General features: G+C 45.9%; 1 protein-coding gene across 1 annotated transcript in view; it reads right to left on the bottom strand.

Moving 5' to 3' along the window:
* Positions 1-14574, bottom strand: part of SHLD1 (shieldin complex subunit 1) — a 50729-nt gene extending 36155 nt beyond the window's left edge. The window contains exon 1 of the mRNA XM_072927679.1: positions 368-14574. The gene's annotated coding sequence lies outside the window, so the exon portion shown is untranslated. The remainder of the gene's footprint in view (positions 1-367) is intronic.
* Positions 14575-15681: the final 1107 nt, after the last annotated feature.

Genomic DNA, 15681 nt, shown 5'->3' on the forward strand with positions numbered 1-15681 from the left:
AGAGAAGTAATAGCTGGCAGCCTTCCCTCCCTCCTGTGGAGAGCTGGTATTTCCTCAACAGGTTTATCTAGTGGTATCTTGATGTCAACAGCCGGTTGTGTCAAACCTCAACCAGGAAATGTGCTTCAAGAGGGCCACATAACCCACCCTGTAGAGTACAACACAGGCTCACAAAACGCAAATCCCGTTTCCTTGGCCATTATCTCAATTATTTTCAATGAGCAACCGGGAGAGGCACACTTTCAGGCAGAAAATGGATGTTTTTCCGGGCCACCCTGACCGGGTGTGTCCCACAGGCCTGTCCTGCACAGGCTGGCATTGCTGCAGAGTGTGATGGATTCAGGAGGATGTGAAGCACTGGCCTTACCAGCTGCCCTGCTCAGCAGGCGAGGGCGTTCTCTTCCTCCCGGCCTCGTTCTTTCCCCTTTGCTTCAGGCAGCATTCACGCGTTATTTCACACACCGCTCCCTTAGCAGGGAAGCACAACACGAGTGACACAGGGCGGTGCGAGCCAGGAGAGCGGCGTGGGCCCGAGCCCGAGCAGCCCCGCCACCTTCTGAGGGGAAACGCCCCGCAGCAGCGCCAGGGCAGCGGAGCCCGGGGAGAGGCAGCGGAAACACTGAGAGGCAAAACCACGGCGGGCCGCTCGGGCCCTCCGCCCCGAGGCGAGGGGCAGCGGGCAGCAGCCTCACGGCAGGCGGGGCCGGGCGAGGAGAAGCGGCGCCGGAAGGGAGCCTGGAGCGGCGGCACCGCCCCGCCCGCCCGCAGCGGCTGCGCGGCCCGGCCCGCCCCGCGGGCTGCGTGTGCGAAGGGCGGGCGGGTTTCCAAACGTGCCCGGCCGGTCCTCCTCGCACGCTTCTGCCTCGGGTTTCTCTCTCTGGGTTCGGGGGAAGAGGTCTCGGCGGGGCTAGGCAGCGGCGCTATCCCTGCCTGGCACAGCGGTGCTGTCTCCGGCTGCTCAGCGCTTGGCCGCTGTACACTGCCCTGCAAAGGTGCAGCCTGGCGAGGCTCTGAGCGGGGATGAGCAGGGTGCAGACATCATAGCGCGGGCTGAGAAAGAACCAGCGCAATTCCCACGCGGGATATAAGCTGCCAGCCGTCCTCCGAGGGCCTGCGGAGCTGCTGGAGGCGATGCACACCGAGGACGTCCATGTGCTCCCACCAGGAGTCCCAGCAGGCGCGGGATCCAAACCACGCTGTTTGGGGCATCCCATCGCTTCGGCACCCGGCGCGATCGGACATTTACCGGGGACAAGAACTTTTACCGGGGACCGACACTGGCATGCTGAGTGTCTTCAGCAGGGCTGCAGGGATGTCGCGGACGAGCGCTGGGTGCTGCTCCAGCCCGGAGAACGTAGTGCAGCGCAGCACAGCCAGACGTGCCAGGGCGGAGGTCAAGGTGTCCTGTCACCGTCTGGGCACAGTCGGGAGGAAGGCTGCCGGGGAGAACTGCTGCCAGGGGAGAGCTACCTGGGCTCTGTGGCACACGAGCTGCCAGAGAGACTGGGAAAGAGCTGGGAGGTTTTTCCAAGAGCCTTTGAACTTCACAGTTACTGAAGGCAAACTGATGCGTTTAGGAGGAAGTCAATAAAAATGAGGGAAATCAATGTGAAGTCCTGTGGCTGCCCAAAGGGTTTTGTTTTTCTTGCAGGCTTGAGCTGGGAAAGGTCTCCCCAGGGAGAGCCTTTGGATCTGTGTTTCAGACACAGCAGTGACTGCCTCGCCCTTAGTGTCTCCTGAACCAGGTCTGGGCATTTGGGCTCACTGCACAAGTGGAGATGAAAACCTAGCTACACCTTGAACTGTGGCTCACCCTGGGCCCTGCTCTAGTGCTAGGTTACCTCTTGCCAGTCATATCTGTCCCCAGGATATGACTGGCAAGGAGCTACCCGTCCCTCTCTGTGACCCAGAAGGCAGCACCCCAGCCCTTCATTTCCTTGCAGGGATTGGAGCTGAGCTGTGGAATTCAAAACTTCAGCAGATCTGCTTTATGGAGCTCTGGGAGCACGTGCAATATTACAGCATCCAGAAAGCAGCCATCTCTGTGATTTCACCCCACTGGATCATGCCAGGTCTCTGCCGCTAGAAAAGCTCTGGCAGTGGGGAGCACCACTGGCTCCTGGAAAAGCAAGGAGCTCCAGCAAACAGAACTGCCAAGGAAGCTGTAGTACTTATTAACAAACACACACAGTTCACCAGTTTGTATTTGTCATACTGGGTGCGCAGCCAAATCTTTGAACTTGGTTCCCTCCTCTCCCTCACCAGAGTGAGTTCCTGCAGTGCTGGCACCTTCACCGTTGTAATCTTTATTCCTTATGAACTGTGTTATCAGCAAAAAGATTAAGTTTGCCTGTAGTATTTAGGGCAAGTCTCTAAGTGTGTACTACGCTCCCCTTTATCAGTGTCTTGTTGTTAGCACATGATAAAACTGTACCAGCAGTCGTGTCTGAAGCTGGTTAAAACAGAAGGTACATGAGAGCCAGGAAACTCAGAATTAAACCCCACGCTTGACATTTACCAAAGACCAGATTACTGAGAGTCAACTGGGAGAAAGGAAATGCATTTTCTGACTGTTGCAGCTTTGTCACAGTGAGATTTTTCAGTGCTGGCAGTCTCAGAGCCAGATGGTACAAGCTGTACAGTTCCATATCATTGAAGATAATGTGTACCTGCCAACTAACCATCTTAAATACTTAATACATAACATGAAGAAAAATAGTCTGTCTTCACAAACAGCAGAACTTTCACGTTCGTGTGTTTTGGGTTCTTTCCCACTGTCACACCACAGGGGAGCCTGCCTACTTCCTTCTTTCTTACACAAGAGCTTGAACTTAATTTAGTATGTTAAAGCCGAGTAACAGTGGAGTGAATAGAAGCTAATGCAGGACGTGGACTGAAGGCATGCTAAGGAGACATGGAAAAGATTGATTCTTACACAGTTGAATTTACAAAGATTGCTCTGATGATTAACAGAAATTATTAAACCAAAGTTTGTAGTTTATACTTCAGAGTTTTGGATTCACTCCTTACCATGAACTAGTCCTTTGTTCTCAGAACTAAAAGCAAGAAAAAATACCACTATATTTAAATGTATTAATTGCATGAATTTTCCTTCTCAGCTCAAGACATTGTTACTAAAACAAATGGAATATCAGGCTCCATCTCAGTTTCCATTCTGAAACTTTCCCCAAGCACTGCAGACAGTGTTTTAGTGGCCTTTGCTCTGGAAAATCCTCTTGTGGTTACCCCAGGAATGAGTGTTTATAGGCTGCAGGCCAGTGTCAGTGAGAAACAGCTCTTCAAACCCACAAGATGAGAAACAGCAATTGGCAACTCATCTCCACTCCCTCCAAACCAGTGAGGCTTGCTGACAACACTGCAAGCAGTAAAAAGCAGAGGAAGGCTGTAGGAAAAGCTCCTGTTCACCAGTCCACTATCCCATAAAATGTAAGACACCTGGCATTCTCAAGTCACTTTTTGCATGATCATCATTCCTTCACCTAGAGCCATGTCCTTTGTGTGCACACCACAGTACAGCATTGCAGCTGCAGTGCAGCTCAGCTGCAGAGGCAAAGCACATTAAAAGCTGTATTATCCATCCTGATTCCTACCAAGGCCAGACCAGGCTTAGCATACTTGTGGGACTATACTTGCTTACCTGGAGAAAAAAAAAAGAGGTTGGTTACCCTAAAACTTACGGATTTCTCCATCCGTGTTACTTGATCAGATGAAGAGTATTATAGTTCCTCCATATTTGCCAAAGTTTTCAGGCCACATAAAAAGACATTGTGTGTTTCATGCTTTGCCACATCAAAGGCAATCACTCAAAGCAGCAAACCTCCCTCTGAAGGGTCAGTTCCACTTAAACTGAAATACCCCTCCTGGTCATTGCTATCTCCAAGCAGTGGTACCTGCAGGGCTAATGCCTTTCAGAGTTTGCACTGAGCTATCACAGAGAGCTAATTGTTGACTCAGGTTCCTGCTTAACTCTAGGGTTAACATGTAAGCTATTTTACCTGTCTTTCTCATTTATAAGCTAATCTACCTGTCTTTCTCACCCACAGTCAAGCAGGTATCTCCCAGATTCCTCCAAACTCATAAGCTCTATTCTGATAACTTCACAACAGAGGAAGTTCATGAGCAGCAAGCAGTCATCTACATTTCAAAAAATGGGTCAGGCAGGCAATCAAAAACATTCTTTGCCTTCTCTTCCCTGGCCATAAGACAAGTAATGCTTTTTGTTTCCTCCTTCAGTAACAAGGGGTTTAAGCCTTTTGCATGCTGCAGCCAACACCCTGAGGTACAGGAAGTTTCAAAGACCAAATGTTATTTTCTGCTGTACCACATGCCAGTAAATTGACTTCTGTATTTTTCCTTTTTTTTATGAACCCCTTGCTGTGGCTGTGACCTGCTTTTTCTGGTATCTGACTTTTTAAGGTGTCACTTATAAACTAAACATGAAATCATGGTAGCCAGTTTATATATTAATACTATGCCTTAGAATTTTGTGATTCCGGGAAAAAATGGTTTTCTCTTCAAAAATTAGTTTCCTGTGGCAAAGGTTTGACAATGTGAATGTTGGGGATATTTCAGTACAAGCAGGAGCAGGGATTATTTTTCTTACAGTTCTGTACCAAATCCCACCTCTCTTCTTTGAGATCCCCTGCTAGAATTGGTGCAGAAGCATGCCTTCCAGTGCTGAGTGATAATACCTCCTCTCTTTCTTGGGTTACCTCCTTAGCATCTGCTGCTGCTTGAACACGCTTTGAATGACAGCTTTTTAGGACCTAACAGTATTATTCTTGGTCTGTACAAGATTTTAGCACTGTGGATGCTGATGTAGGGCTCTGGGGGGCTTCATTTCCTCTCTTCTGCATCACAATCGACTAAAATAAAACAAAAGCATTATGTGACTCGGGAGTAGGCATGAAGCACACTGTAACTTATCTCTCATGATGCACCTAAGCACAACTTGGGTCTCCCTTAACTGGCATCCTGTTTCCCTCTGCCAGACTTCTCCTCTTGCACTGCTTTCCTGTTTAAGTCCCCACACCCACACCCTTGCATTCCTACTGCCCAGGAGTTTTGTTCATCCCAATCGAGCTGCCTGGCTGTGACGCTGCTGCTATGTATGTAAATGCTGCAATACATGCACAGCAGAGACATTTGGGGCTCCTAGGCTCGTGTCTCAGTCTCCCTTTGGGGCAGAATCACTCTTTAACCATTGAGTTATCCTCTGCTGTTGTTCCTCTTGCACTCTTGAAGCAAGTGATCAACAGTCTCTTCAGTTTCTTAGTCACTGTACACACCAGCCAGCAACTGGACTCCTTTATTTCTGTCAGGGAGCATATGTCTGAGTTTTCAGCTCTTGTATTCCTGGGATCTGGATGGAAATTGTTACAGCTGGACCTTCATCCTTCTATACACACATAAAAACCCACCAGGGGTATGTCATGTTCTTGTGCTGTTGAGCCTTCAGGGAATTTCCAAAAGATCCTTCCAGTTCCACTTGAAGTAAACAGTCACAGGAGAACTGTCACCGACTGGCTTCTTGCTTGGATCTTCCAGCTCCTGATATAGCGTGGAGGTACAACAAGAAGTGTCAATTGCAGTAATTGTGCACTTGTCTCCATTGGAAGACCTCCTGTGCTTAGGAGCTGAGCTCACTTCCTTGGCTTTCTACAAGCTAGGGTGTCTCCCCTGTCCAGTAGCAGCTTTTGTTACCAGCAGCACAGTGGCTGGTGAGCTCTGACCTCATTACCTAACAATCTGTTAGACTGGATCCAAGAGTTCAAAAGTAACCTGAGATAAGAACAGCCACATTGACCCTGTTTTTCCTAGAAGCCAGATCAAAGTAAAGAGTCAGGTCTGTCCTCTGAAGGGCTCGTGGGTGACGATGAATAGTGAAACTGAAAGGCAGAGATTGTAGAGTGCCCAGGGAAATCACCCTCTGCTCTGAGGACATTGTCTGCTCCCTCAGCAGCTGTATTGATTCAGGGAACTTCTGAGTAGTTTTTGCAGTTGTGAGCACATAATTTTACTTCAATTGAGTTTCCACTCATAGGACATAGACTAGACAATGGCTTTGGTGTTAATTTTGCCCACCAATTCTAGGAGAGCTGTGGCAAGCACATTCTCTCTCTCTCAGGATTTTTCATAGAGGAGCACAGAGAGAAGAAAGAGAAAACAATTTCTATTTCTGCTCCTTGTTTTTCCATGTGGAATGTGTTTGGAGAATTGTTTACCTGGGTGATTGCTTGATTGGATTCTGGTGAGAATTGTTTGAGCTTGATGGCCAATCAGATCCACCTGTATCTGAACTCTCTAGAACAGGGTCATGAGTTGTGAGTTAGATATGGTAGTAAGAACAAGTAGTATGTAGTTTTAGTATCTCCTTTAAATAGTATATTAATGTATTATAGCATAGTTATAATAAAGAAATCATTCAGCCTTCTGAACTGGAGTCAGACATCATAATTTCTTCCCACCGGGTTCACCTGCATTTACAATAGAGAGCATCTTTATCACTTAAAAGGGAGGCTCCATTCTGATGCCATTCAGCATTTCTTGATTTCAGGTGACAGTCTTATTACCTGCCCCATATAGTGTGGTGGGGTACATTGGGGCTTTTGGGTATTTTCCTATAATTTCTGGATAAAGTCTGTCTCTCTGTGAGGTTTGTTCAAGGTGTGTCTACCTCTAACCCCCACCTTCTGTGTGAGTCACAGATAAAGGACTAAAGCCCACCAAAAGTCAGGCTTGTGTCAGTGCTCCTACATGGGAGGGACACAGCTGAGCTGTAGCTCTCTGCAGAGACACACTGCTGATGAAAAGTGGCAAGAATATGCTCAGAGAGATCTTGGCTTCCAGCTATTCTCCAGAAATCCACCTGGGCAGGGCAGGGCACAGCACAGCTGGGCAAAGCAGGGCATGGCATGGCAAGACAGGGCTTTTTCCTGAGCGATTAAATGCTCACAAAGTCCTGCTGGTTTCTCTGGAGGGCCTGGCAGTAATACCAGAACAAAGAGAAGTTTCTCTTTACTGCTTGGGGCTATCAGCAGTGTGAGAATGGGTTTGGGCTTTCCTTCTCTGAGCTGTCAGCAGAGCAGAAGCACAATGGAAATTGTCCCCCGGGCTGGAGATCAAGAAAGGGGCAAAGCTAAACTTGGCAGAGTAAGGTTCTAATGCATAACTGATCTTCCCCTCACCCTGGTCAGCCTTCAGCTGGATTTTGAGTACCCACATGAGCTGCCCTCATCCAGTGTCACCAACACTAAGAACATGCTGTGGTGCAATAAATCTATGTGAGCACCTCAGAAGGAACAGCAAACAGCAAAATTTTGGCCTCTTCACAGCTCCAAAAGCCCCCTCTACTACTGGAAGGTTTAAACCAACAATGTTTTTTGTTTAAAGAGATTGCAGCCTTGTTGCTGGCTTTAGGCTGTTGTTGCTGGTGTCCTGGCTGAATTTTTCCATGACCTCCCACAACTATGGAGAGTCCATCCTTTAGGAGCAGGAAGAGCCATGCAGCTTCCAGGGCTGGCACTGCTGCAGCTCAGCCTGCTTCTCCATTCCAGCACTCATACAGCTCAGGAGAAGGAAAACAGGAGCCTCGGGCTTGCACTGAGGCAGGAGAACCTCACAAGAGCTCTGCCCTGCTGGAGCACGGTTCCATACACTGTGTTCCTGAGTCAGCTGAAGTCAGCCTTGAATTCCTTGGATGAAAGCATCAGACTAAGACTGCCTTAAGCCCTGAAGTGAGCAGAAACAGAAGAGACCCTGCCTCTGGCCTAAGGCTTATTTACTGCCTAAAGGCAAAGACACTTCACAGACAGAGCTGTTCTTAGTCTCCAGTGTAAGCTCCTTAACTGCTCTTCTGGAGTGCTCTCTCCCTAATCTTTTATTTTTAGATTAGCTATTTTTGAGACTCCTTACTGCCTACTTAGAGGTTTTTGATGCTCACATTTCTCAGTACTGAATGCTGTTTTATTTGCAGTTACATCACACCAATTATTTATCTACTGGCTGGATCACAGAATTTGACCTTGGCAGGCATGGGAATAGAGACCTCTAATTAAAAAAACCCAAGTTACTAAAAGAAAAAAAAATCAAAGCTGCAATGACTCAGTCACTGGTTCACAGTGACTGATTCTCAGGGTGGAGACCTCTTTTCTAAGGGTGATGCAATCTGCAAGTCCTGACCTCTCAGCACTATTAAAACCAGGATGTAATATGTAGAATTTGGCAATGTATTTCAGGGCTATTACACTGATGGATATTCCTCTTGTATTTTCAATTGTGACTTCAAACTTTCAGGCTTTCCCTCTAAAAAGCAGGGGAGGGGGGAGCAGAGAGAACTCTGATTCCCTTATTTAAAAAAAAAAAAAAAAATCTGAATTTGCTGATGGACATCTACCAACTGCAATGACCTACTGGACAAGCATCCTCAGCTCCCAGTGCCAGCATGACAAAAGCCACTTACACGACTTTTCCCCCTGTCACCACTGCCATTCCCATTGCTCCCAGCTCAGGTGGATGGCCCTACAAGATCTTGCAAGAAGCTCCCTGGCTCCTCACAGCCCTGCCTCTGCATGGACACCTCTCGTGCAACCTGGTCAAGCTCATGCAGCAAAGACTTGGATGAAGCATGGCTGGCTGTAGTGGGAGGCTCTTCAGCCTGGGGAATTTCTGTACCCCTTTATACAAAAAAAAAGGAAGATTAGTGTGCCTAGGTATGGATATCACTGTGGTTTTAGTAAGGGATCACCTGACTGGGAATGAAGAAGTTTGTCACCCTTTTTGCCCCAGGAGGCATCTCAAGTACTCTGTAATGCAGGTTTGTGTTTTGCTGAAGGTTTCTGTGAGCTGTCATCAAGTCCCTGATCCCAAGACAGCAACAGGCCCAATGTTTATCAACCTGTTACCACTTTTTTTTTTTTTTTTTTTTAAACCCCAATTATGGAGGAAAAAAGTATCAACACACATGAACATAGCTTGAAATCTGAGGAGCCTGAGATGCCTGTGTCTCTGACTTTGATCAGGCCTTCAAAATCAAGGGATGGCAGGTCCAGGACCTGTCAAATCACAACTCCTCTCCAACGAGAAATAGAGGTTTGAGGGTATTTGTGCGTAGAGGCATCAGAAACAGCTGAGAAGTAGGGTACATCTGTCTGCTACCTGAGCAAAAGAAATCCCTGTGTGCCCATGTAATACTCTCTTGGCTTGTTATGAGCCCACAAAACCCTTTCAGGCTGTTATTACCAATTTTTCCTCCTTATGGAGACAGCTGTGCTTGGATCCCAAGTGCTCAGATTCAGTCAAATCTGCTTTTGGGTAAAGAAAGCAGCAGCCTTCCGCCTGTTCTGCACCACAGCCCTGTCTGGAAGTTACACAGAGATCAAACCACACTTTCAGTCACCGTGGCTTTGTACTGCAAGGCTTTCAGATCCAAAGCCAGAAGATGGAAGTCAAATGTTTCCAAGTCACATGATGACTGAGCTGATAAGAAGTATTGAATTTCTGGAATGCAGGCATTTTGGAGGAAAATGTATCACTTTTCAGTGGCTATTAGAGTAGATGAACTTCTCTATACAAGTCATACATATTCAACCTGACAAAGGTAAGCTTAGCAGCTTCTGGCTAGTCATCTGTAGGAAAAACAGTACACAAGGAGGGCTTCTGATGCATCAATAATTAATCTCTGCTAAAAAATCCCTATTCCCCAACTTCACCAAAGAGAAAACTGAAAAGGTGAAAAGGCTTGATTACACCCCGGAAGCTCCAGCTGGTGCTACTGCTCTGACCCAGGTTACTCAGGGCCCAGCATCACAGAGCAGATACTGCCCATAGCAATTTTTGCTGCAGCTTTCTCAAGCCAGGAGCACATTCCAAACAGCAGCATAAGTCAGACAAGTGAGCCAAGACATTTGTAGTGTATTTTTGAAGACCAATGAGGAGCTAACCAGTAGCTGCACATGGCCTCCAAATCACTGCCAAAGCTTGTATGTAAACAGCATAGAGGGTTTTTTCTTTTTAATGCTAAAAGCAAGGCCTGAACCAGTTTCTATACAGTATCTGTTTTTACTTTCATACCATTGTTTCCTCTTGCTAGACATCATGCTCCTTCCTCCCTCCCCTCCCCTTCCTCTCCAGTGTCACAAGGTTGTTTAGAAAGCAAGTCAGACCCTCACCCTGCTGCACCAACAGTTTTACCTGCTATGGCAAAACTGTCAGACAAACCGTGCCTGTCTGTATCTTAGAAGTACCAAACAAATATTTTTACTTCCACTTGACCTTTTAAATCAGAAATTAAAGCAATGGTATATTTAATATTTCAGTGGGATCTGTTACTGGATCTAATCTGCTGCTCTCTCACCATCGGGGGAATGTGGAATTATTAAATAGCAAGTTCCCTAAGTAGATTGGAATGAAATCTTGTCTTTTTCAAGTACAGCATGTTCCATGTTACAGAAATTAAAACAGCTATGTGATCCTTGTGAGACCATTGTTGGCAATAGATGCATCCTCCCTTCCTGCATTCTCCTCCTTTGGGTTTATATGGGAAGAATTCCACATTCCCTCATAAACATCATGACTATTGATGCTTCCCTCGCCCTCATAAACTCGGCACTGGTATTTGCTTAGCAATTCCCTGGCACTACTACCAGTTTCCATAGCAAAGGATGCTAATGAGACTGTAATCACAAACTCAAGGAACTGCCGAGGACTGAAAGTCAACCAAACCACACAGGAAGCAGGACAAAAATGCAAAATATCCTTGGAATACTCCTACTGGGAACTCCCTGAGAGATAGTGGGAAAATATTCCCTTTAGAAATCCTGTCCTGAGGACAGCATCCAGAGCCTACGAGACACTGAGCTAAAAATTCCAGAATAGATCTGATGCCCAAAACTGAACCATCACAAGTAGGACAGGGAACAGATCACAGCCAAATCTGCCCCTTCTGCCCTAAAATGGCTCGGGGTAAAACAGCACAGACAAGGCCAAAGAAGGGCAAGCTGCTCCTGCAGGCTGGCAGTGATGTCTGCTCCAGAGGCCACTTAGGCAGCTGCCCTGTGCCAACAAGTGAGCAAAGGATGGATTTCTGCAGCCCAAAGAGGCTGCCAGCAACCCTCTTGCACTGAAGGCTGTCCACTGATACCCCTAGCACCCCAAATTTGCCCTTCTCACCTGAGCTACAATCAGAGGGACAGAAATTCACCATGCAAAGATTGCTCCTTGTTCCTGCTGTCTGCCACTATCTCTGAGTAGGAAAAGCACTACCTCATCCAGGATAAGCACGGATACTGATTCATTAATTTGACACTTTTTAGTGCTAATGGTGCCCCTGAATCATGTCAAGTGCAGTGGATTTTTATGTTAGCACTAATAACAATAACCCATGCCAATATGCAGGATTAATCTGAATTTTTCCCTTGAAAACACATTTTTTGTGTTGTGTAAGCCTTTAATGTTACAAATAAGTTTCAATTTGCACAAACCAAGGATTAGAATACAACTGCTGTCTTATAACACATGCAGCCTCTGTAGTGCTCCAATTTCTTCCTCAAAGGCCTAGCATGCTTTGAACTAAATTATTCTACTTCCCCTGCTCCCCACCACCCCACAAAATAATAGAGATATTATTTACATATTCTCTTGCTCATTTAGCTTTTAGGTTGTACGTGCCTCAAAGGCCTAGATTATTTTAAACTAAATTATTCTACTTCCCCTTCTCCCCACCACCTCACAAAATAATTGAGATTTTGTTTACGTGTTCTCTTGCTCATTTAGCTTTTAGGGTGTACATGCTGTTTTCTTTCAATATTTCTCAAGACAGTAATTCTTACTTCCCTGCCAAGAAATAACTGATCACTGATTCATCACAACAAATGCCAGAGACTAGTAATCTGACACATTAGCTACTTTTTAAAAACACATTTAAATACATTTTTTGGACAAAAATTATGTCCAAAATAGTCTTTAAATACTGTGCTACATGCCTCTAGGGGTGGCATTCCATTTCTGGAGGTAATACAGCTTCTCAGTTACTGCAGCCTTAAGCAGCTATAGAACTTAATGTCACTCCTCTGCACAAACTTAAAGCAAGTATGGATGTATTCTGGGCAGACTTAGGTAAGATCTGGACCAGGAGCATATGGGTTTTAATCAACACTTGGGCTTTCACAGTGATTTTTAACTAGCACAGAAAGTCAGGTCACTAGCCACAAGGTTCTTCAGCTCTTTCCTCCCCCTGCCCCCCATGACAACATTAGAAGTGGGCAAATGTCTGTCTGCTTGTATCTTTAGTGAATCCCCTGCTGCAAGGAGTGTTTTTCCACCACAGAACTGTCCTTGCAACTGCCCTTTGTCTGGAGAAAGGCCAGAGGGGTCACTTGTTGGTGGAGCATCATGACAGCTGCTCAGGAGCCAGCCGGTCACCTGCTGCCATTTGGGTTTTCCTTCCTCCCACTGCATGGTCAGACCCGCAGTTACAAACCCACAGGCTCTGCCCTAAATCTTCCCACAGCAAATGCCAACAGGGAGATTGTCATCCCATGAGTATTTGGCTGGAAGGGACCTTTGGAAGTCACATCCCATCCTCCTGGATGATTGCTAAATCAGGTCTGCTGTGGCTCTGTCCAGCAGAAACTTGAACCCCCTTGAAGGATGGAGTTTCTGCCAATCCCTCTGGTGATCTGCCCCAGGGCTGCACATTTTCCCCATGATGAAGATTTTCCCAACATCTCAAGCCCCAGTTTGTGATCTTTGCCTCTTATTACACCATCTCCCACCACCAAGGAGAGTGTCATCTTTTCAGATGCCCTTCAAGAGACTGGTGTAATGTTACATTTACCTCCTGGTCATACCAGTACTCAGTTGCTAGCACTAGAGATGTGATGCTCTTCACAAAGCAGTAGCCAAGAGGATCCTGCTGGAGGGTTGTGAGCACTGGGCACCTCCCAGCTGCTGTTGCCAGTATCTGCAAACAAGCCACATAACATCCACGCCAGTGGGTGTGTTACACAACCATGTGCCTTGAGTCAGAGTGCCAAGGGCAAGATTCTCTGCCAGGAATCTCTTAAGCCGCTGCTCCTTCAGTCCCCCTGCATCCCTCATGGAGGGGAGGGATAGGAGATTGTGTTGCCTTCAACTCAGAGGTTCATCAAGCACCACCATGTAACCAAAAAACTACAAAACACATAAAAAAAGACAGGAAGAATCGCTGAAGGATGTTTTTTTCCAAGACAAGGCTCAGCCATATCCATAGAAATCTTGTGCAAGGACATGCCAAAGGAGATTGCTGTGGAGCTAAGTCCAAACAAGCATCACAGTCCAGCGTTCAGCAAGTGCCCATGTGGGCATAATCACCATCACTCAGTGCTGTCCAATTTTAGTGACAGAGTTCAATTCCAATACATTCTACCTTCAGTACAGAGGGGGAAAAGGAACCTCAGCCATATTTAAAATAAGAACACAGTAGGTCACTGAAGATGGGCAGCCTAGCTTCCTTACAAGCCAGCACCTAAGTCCTTTGGGCTCTTCTGATTTAGGACAAAATCACAGCGGCAAGAAGCTGAAAGCTACACATGAATGCTGATCAGTTCCTACAGACAGCTGTACCTGGCTCTCCCTTCTCTTGTGTGTACAAACTGCCTCCCCAACCCAAATAGGTGCTGGAGGCAGGGCCACAGTTCATGAATCCTTTCCAGCCCTGATGTTCCTTAAATGCTTTATTTAGTTGCTCCTGCAGAAAAAGGGGGAAATAGCTATTTGGTGTGTCCTTGACAAAAAGAGATTTTAATAGGATTCAGAAAGATTTAATAATATTCCCCAGGCAGGATTGGGCAGCATTTTATAGAGAAGTCAGATCCCAAGGGTGTGTAATTCCTGCCTCACAGAAAGCAGTTGTCTCAGGCTTCCAGCAAAGCATTACATTGCGATTTGCAGAGGGTGAATTTTATGGGGTTTTAGTGAAGTGACCTAGAAAAGGCTGTGAGGCTCCACTTATCTCTGGATACCTAAACAAGGATGTGATGCTCAGCTGCCAGATAAGAGTTTGCTTCAGTGATTCATTGATTTGCAGTGACTTAAACAGAGCTGTTTGCTTTGTGAGTCAACATTTCACAATATTTGGGTGCAGGACCTGACTCCCAACCACCCTGATGAAGTTGTTTATGGATAGGAAGAGATTCTTACAAGACTGGAGTTGACTTGATACACTAATTTTAAAATGGTATCTTTCTGTGACCTTCTAACTGCAATAATCCTAATTGCACTTAGCCAGCTGAGAGGATGATGTCACAATGCTGACAAATGGGCAAAGGATGGGATGGTTTGACTGCACTACTGTGATCTTGGTAAATTAATTTCATGGCCTTGTGCCTTGTATTCCTGCTTGTGAAGGTGGATGGAATTAAAACCTCATTGCTTCCCCAGTGTGCTTATGCTGCCTCTTCAGATGATAACTTTTCAAGACAGGACAATGCAAAGCAAAGCACAACCCATGAAGAATACTAAAGCAATAATCAATACCATGCATTTTTTTACATCAGTTTGCAAAAGTGATTTGTTGGTTGTAAATTGCTGTGGGCTCATGGCAAGAATTGCAGAGAACTCTGGTTTTCAGAAATAAGAGGAAAACTGCTTTTATAGGAAGAACTTACAGATGGTCAGTAAGCAAAATAATCTTACTGCCCACAGAAACAAAGCGATTAAATAAAATCCTGAAGTGCCTTATTTACAGTAATGGGAAAATAAATCAAAGCGAGAGTTATTAATCTGAGACATGTAGGATTAAAAGAAATTTGGGAAGATAAAAGGAAGAAACACAGAGATAGTTACATTTTGGTTAAAATAGCAGAGCTCGTTTTACCCATCACATGCCCTGAGCAAAGTTCAGCAATAAACCAGAGGCTTGGTTTGAGAAAGAAGGACATTTTCTTTTTCTAACTCAGGTGTGCTAATAAAAAAGGAATTATATTTGCCCTGGGAATTACTTATTTCTGGTGTGCTCACTTCATTCTTTTAGGTTGCCAGTAGAAGTGCTGTGGATCACATGGGAAGACTCATTACTTGTCTAGTGAAAAGGATGTGAAAAGATCCATAACTGATTGATGTCAGCTTCCCACCAATTTCCACTTCAGCAACACTTTAAACTAGGTCAGAGCATTAATTTATTTTTGTATGAAATCTCTCTTCAGTCCATCCAGACTCCCATTGGCTAGTTAATTAAAATCAGCACCATTATTTGGCTGCTACTTTGCAGCAAGAGGAAAAAGCTAGTAATTATCCACTGGGAAATAAATTAATTAGGTTACTATGTGTTAATGCTCAGCACCTCTCTTGTAGCTAGCAGCCAGAGTCCTTTCTGTCCTGCCTGGGTTTTTGGAAGGTAACTGGGTCACAGGAACATGTGCCTTGGCTTCAGCCTTTGCTGTACTTCCTCTTGACAAATCTTTGTTGAAGATAATCTCCTTAAAATAGAGGCTGTTTCTTCCTGCCTTCTTGTTGGAAACTGACTCCCTGAGCACCTTACAAGGACCTTGGAAAAATTTGACTTCATGGTGGCAACGAGCTGGGCTTTCCATTCTGGAGCAGCCTCCAGAAAGCCAGGCAGGGCTCCTCATGAGGCTTTGCTGGTCACCCACTGCAGGTTCCTGCACAGATGCCTATTGCTCA

Source organism: Taeniopygia guttata, chromosome 3 (genome assembly GCF_048771995.1).
Source record: "Taeniopygia guttata chromosome 3, bTaeGut7.mat, whole genome shotgun sequence".
Lineage (NCBI taxonomy): Eukaryota > Metazoa > Chordata > Aves > Passeriformes > Estrildidae > Taeniopygia > Taeniopygia guttata.